The sequence below is a fragment of the Phalaenopsis equestris genome, unplaced genomic scaffold (genome assembly GCF_001263595.1).
Source record: "Phalaenopsis equestris unplaced genomic scaffold, ASM126359v1 Scaffold000777, whole genome shotgun sequence".
NCBI classification, from domain to species: domain Eukaryota; kingdom Viridiplantae; phylum Streptophyta; class Magnoliopsida; order Asparagales; family Orchidaceae; genus Phalaenopsis; species Phalaenopsis equestris.
In genome coordinates this window covers 1-6,451 of record NW_018165217.1, presented here as the reverse complement: position 1 = coordinate 6,451, position 6,451 = coordinate 1, and positions in this window count along the sequence as shown.

Sequence of the window (6,451 nt, the reverse complement as noted above, 5' to 3'; positions counted from 1 at the left end):
CGGGGCGGGGGTGGGCAAAAGAGGCGGGGGCTCAAGCTTGCAGCTGCAAGCGAAGTTGACCAAATCTGTAATGCAAGATGCATGGCAGCAGCTCTCCCTTCTGCAGACTCTGGACTTACTCTTGCCTCAAGGTCTCGGTCCCCTTTCAAGAGGGATTTAGGGCTCTATTTATAGAGTCCAAATTACACATATGGAAGAAATCCAAAACACGAGAGATCCCCTTGATCAGACGACATTTGACGAAAATTTGTCTGCCTTAACAAAATCAGAATCGAGCGGTCTTAGACTCATTAGATTTGTCTTGTCGAGACACTCGATTTTGACTATAAACATGTCATATTAGACTTCTGTTTGACCTTCCAAATATATCTGAAAAGCCTCTAAAAATGATTAAATGACTTGATTTGGGCTTGATTCAACTTGGATTGGACTGATTTTTGCACAGTTTGGTCCGTCTAAAGTTTGAACGTCCCTTGCCCAAAAATTTTGTTTTGAGATCTCTGTCACGCCTCGAGATCCGTGTTGGATGTTAGAAATTTGTTGAAGGCGTGCCAAGAAATAAACTAGATAATGTGTTTTTTGACATCTTTTTTGTCCTTTTTTTTTAACCTTCATTTTAAACAAACACATTTCAAAAAAGAAAACTGTTTTAAACTTTATGATCCAAATTCTACTTGGTTTGGACTAAAAAACCTATGATAAAATATATGTGATGTCACATAAACTAAGAGAAAAAATCTTAGGGATCTGTGTTGGTGGCTATAGATTAAGCCATCTATGTCCTTGAAAAGAAATTAGCTACACTTGTTAACTCCTCTTACAAAAACCCAACCCAAACATCTCTTCATTCTCCCAAAAGTGAAAAAAATTGCCTTTCAAATGAGTTTGTTAGGCTTTTGATAGGGTTAAAAAACAAACATCGAATTTGTCATTCAAATGGCCATGTGGTTTTATGGACTGTAATTTTGTTAGCCTTATCAAAGGAGACCTATGCCTGCTTTTAATTTATTTGTAACATTTATTAGGGTAGTAAGTGAGTCAGACTAACTCGCGAGCCGGCTTGAGCTCGGCTCTAGAAGTGGCTCGTGTAGCAAATTAAGCTCAAGCTAGCCCCGTCTCGTCTCATTCCCTCGTGAGCTGGCTCATTTAATAAAATATTAATATAAAATAAACTCAGTATCTGTTGAATTTGAAAACTTGATATTTAAAATATTTAAAATATATTATTTTGTATTTTATATTAATTAATTTTTTATTATTTCTCTCATAATTATTTATTTTATTTCTCATTTTATTATAAGCTATCTTAAATTAATATAATTTTCTCTATTTTATAATAAACAAATCGACTCGAACTTATAGACTTAAGCTCGAGCTCTATAAAATTAATCGAGTTTGGTGTGTTTTATTAATCTATCAATAGCAAAATCAACTGACATAAGCCGTGACAAATTATTTACCTAAAGCTTTTTTTTTATACATTGGCTTATAAAATGCCATTAGCTTTTAGATCATCAAAATGTTATGTATATACATATCTAACACCTAAATTTATATTTTTCTATACTTATACCACTCAAATTTTTTTTTAAAATAAGAAAATTTAGTATTTTTTAAATACATATAAAAATTAGTATAAAAATATAAAAAATATAATTATTTAATTATTTAATTATTTATAGACAAAATGAGTTGAGCACGAACGGAAAAGCTTTTACCCGTGTTTGGCTTGTTTATAAACTGTTCAAAAAAATTGTTCGTGTTCGGCTCCCTTCCTTAACAAACGAAATAAGTATGAGTTGTTTAATGAGCCGAACACGAGCAGTTATGAATAATGGGCTGTTTTGTCAACGCTGCTAGGAACACTCCTAAGGAATTTTATTTTTTTTTTCAATTTATTTAAATTTTTTCAAAGTTAATGCAAATATTATATCAATTCTATAACTATTAAAGAAGTATAAATAACCTAAATCATATATCATTTCCTAAATATTATTTTCCTATAGAAAATATTCAGTTCACGCTAAATAGGGAATATAATTTCCCAAATAATTATATAATATTGCATTTACAACATTACATATCACCAAATTTTATTTAAATTATTTGAACTATTTTAGTAAATTTAATAAGTTGAAAATTTTATTTAGTAATTAAAAATGTCAACTAACCTCCAAAAGAATCCAATAGAATTTAGAGTCGTAAAGACTAAAAATTATTCCATACGATCAGCGCATGCAGAGATGCATGTGCTATACGATCTCGACGGTGGGCCCCATTTTTTTTTTTTAAAACAAAAAAAAAAAACTTTGATCGACGGTCGAGATCGGACGACACATGCATGCATCTCTGCATGCGCTGTCCGTATGGAATAATTTCTCCGTAAAGATAGTCTGAATATTCCATAATCATTGTTATTTGATTGAAATATAGAGAATTTTGATTTTCTTTTTAATAAAAAAATTTCTTAAAAATGTCAAACTTAGCTTAACCGATCAACGAGCCAACAGAAAATTTTAAGAAGTATGATTCTATATATCATAGATATTTTATGGACCCAATGGTGGGAGCAGAGATTAAGTACTTCAAACGATACTTATGTAGTGGACTCCCACATGGCTGTTTTTTTTTTGTTCTCTCCTGTTTGGCTATTCTTTTTTTATAAACAATGAGTTGTTTGCTCATGTCTCGTACCTTAATTCTAAATTTCATTTGTCTCGTATCATAATTCTATTATTCATTTATGTAGATAGATAGAATTAGACATGTACATATAGAGTCTGACTGTTTTTTCCTTTTCTAGGATATGTCATCAATCTAGTGACACTGGTCTTTTTTATTATTTTACTTGTCTTGTTCTAGTGTTTTTTATGCATGATTGCTTACTTAAACTGCTTCCTCTGTTTCTTTTGACATGTATTTGGGATGCTACGAAATTGCAATTTAGGCTATTTAGAATCTTAAAATTGTTTCTACGAAAATCCTAATAAAATTTTCAAAATGAATTAAAATATAGGATTAAAAGATTCAAGAATCTAAAATCTTTTTTTTTTTATTTTCTTGCATAGCTTTTTATCTGGTTTTAAAACGGGTTGCATAGCATGAACATATCCCAAGTCATACTAATAGAGTCTCCATGCTTAGGACTTGAATGGAAAACTGCATCGTTTACATGTCCCAAAAAGAAGCCTTAGTGCTTCTCCAACCCGACATACCTAACATAGATTTCTATTTAAGTTATTTTCTAGTGCGCTTAGGTCGTTAGAAGGCTCCTCGACTCAGACGGAGTGTAAGTTTTTTTGTCGAGAGCGATTCCAACTTTGTAGCTGAACCTCATTTTCTCTTTCTTTCCAGCAAGATTCTCGCCATTTAGGTGGATATAAGTATCACCCCTTGGAGCTCAACCTGTTAGTCACGTGATAGAGTTTCGTTCATTTGATCTTAGGGCTACTTAGGTTCTTGCGAACCACACAATTCACAGATTGCTTACCGCGGATCTCAGGACGTGTTGGGTTGACTACCTTTACAACAAGGTAGATTAGGGTCTTAGTGGTTTAGGATGACTGGTTTGTGGTGCCTCGACCTGACTACCTCTACCTTTCAAGAATTACTCTTCACTTTCTTTGACTACTCATGTTGAGCCTTGTCTTTCATTTTACCTTCGTTGGTATTATCTCGATGGTCTGATTACCGATGAGTTTCCGTCCATTTGGGATACAATGATTTCTTCTTCACCCTTATAGTCTGGATGTGCTTTGACATGTTGAGATTCTCCGTCAGGATGATTCACTTATTTCACAGACTCCATATGTCGATAAGTCTGTTACCCATGAGAGGACCACAAGAGACTTACTCTTCACTTCGTTGCTTAACAGGAATTTTGAAATCATCAGAGTCTTCTCATGTGGAATAACTTTCCTTTGATTATCACTACTAATGTAAGTGAAACTCCTTTACCAAGTGGGATAAGACGTTCTTTCGTGGATATGATAATAATAATAAGCAAAAACACCTAAATCTCTTGTTATGATAGTCTATGTAGACATTCTTTCGTGGATATTAGTTTAAGTGCCTCTGCCCTATCTTGTTTGAGTGGACATATTTGACATATTCTAGTGAAGTTTATTGTACGTGGGCTCTCTATAATTTCTTTGTTTTTGTTTGACTTTTTCGTTATATGTCTCTATTTTTCTGGTTTCTTTCTTCTCTTGTTTATTCTTATGATCTGGAAGAGAGACTTATTCGAAAAAGAGAAGTATACGATGATAGACAAGCTGAATGGTCCTTAAAAACTTTTAAAAAATAATAATAATAAACAAAAAAAAGTGTTCATTTAAATTAAAAAAGCATATTTACCAAATTCATTCAATGTAAGGATATAATTAAAAAACATACATAATTTGTCATCAACCTTTTCTAAACTAGGTTAGTGGACCAGCAAAAATATCCAAAGAGGTGTGGTATGTGCGATAGACATTTATGATTGAATTAGATTTTGTTTAACGCTTAACTTCTTACTATTGGATGATTTAAGTTTGAGTTTCTAAGCACCGTGCACATGTTTTAACTTTGCATTTTTAATTTTTATTTTATTTAAATTAATTGTCCCCACCACTCACAACTTTTCGATCCTAGCATGGTGAAACACCTCACTCGAAGAAGTGAGCTTTACTATCCTTAAAACCTAAGACTGACTTAAGGTGTGTTTTCAAAACGCCACCGCCCCGTTTGGATGGGATGTCCAAGGCGCGTATGTCAATAAGAAGTTTTCATTTTACATTAATCGCGGACCGCGGGTCCTCCCCTGCGATCCGCATTTCGTTTGTTTGAGCCAAAGACTTTGTTGCCCCTTTGTGTATGGTCCCTCTACCTTAAATACCATTCGCTCCCTAACTCATGGAATCAAATGATAATACGGAAGAGAAAGAGAGGACATGAAGGAAGAGGGGGAGAAGGAACGAACGATCGCTGGCAGCGGTGGTTGTGGCAAGCGACGAAGAATCCGACGGGGGATAGAAGTAGGCTGAAGTCGGCTTTCAATATATAGGACTTCACCTCCTTTCTCCGTTCGGTCATGGAATGCTTCTCTGCATCCCTTCTCCGGAAGAGGAACGCAGATGAATGAGCAGAAAACCTCACTGGAAGAGGAGGAAGAATGCTTGTCGGCGATTGAACGGGCGAGAGAGAGAGAGAGAGTTGATTAAAAAGAAATAAAGAAGAAAAGGGAAGATTTTAAGCAAATTAAATAGTAATATTTTTAAGATAATATGAAATATTTAAATGTTATAAATGTAAAATGTAAAATTAAGATTTTAAATATACAAATAACTTAGAATTGGTTGGTATGTATGCAAATGCCCCCGAGGCTTCTCCCCACCTAAAAATAATAAAATAGTTTGAAATTTAATGTAATTTGATATAATTTCAAAATTTTGAACTACGACACTCATAATATACCTTCAAAATTTTATTTTTATTAAGTAATTTATATGTCATTGTTCTTGTTCAATAATTTATAAAAGTGTTAAAATAGTCCACAAATTCTTTAAATTGTGATGGAAATAGTCTCATAGAGGACTCAGACTTAACTTTTCAAATAATCAGAGAGTACTACTTATTTTCTTACTTGTATAAATTATCTGATTATCCAGAATGGTCATTTATCTAGCATTAACATAAATAATGCACAATGGCACAATGATCATTTATCCAGAAACATCTGCAAATCAACTGTTTTCCAAACGCACAAGTCAAACAGCTAGTCAGCTTATCCGGATCAGCTGCTGATCAACAGTAGTTTATCAGGATAAACTGCTTATCTGAATAAGTTGGATAAGCTGCAGCTGTCTTAACCAAATCCTTAATTACATCTTTTAATTAAGGTTTGTTTAGTTGAGTTTTAGTTGACTTTGAATTTTGGATTTAATTTAAATTGATTTTATGTTCAATTCCTGTTTAAATTTATTTAGATTAGTGGTTAAAATAATTTAACTTTTAAGTTTGAAATTTGACTTTAACTTTGATCTTTACTTTTGACTCGGTATTATTTGACTTAGGTTAGATCACTGCCACCTCAAGTTAAATTGGGGTCAAACTTGAGTCAATCAAATCGACATACACATATTCATGTATGGACATACATAGGTGTTGACACACATACATATATTTATATTTCATTTCCATACATATTCATCCCTCCATGTATGCATATGTATGCATGCATGTATATATATCTATCTATCTATATATTTATGTGGGTGTTTAAGAATTCAATTGTTTGATTATATGAAAAATAAATATAAAGTATTTTATCAAGAAATTTAAAATTTACTACTTAGCCGATTTTATGAATGGATTTTAAGTGTTTGTGTAAAGAATTATATTATAGTTCTTTTGAGCAAAAAAAAAAAAAAAAGAAAAAAAAACTTTAGGGAGATTTCGGGTTGTTCTA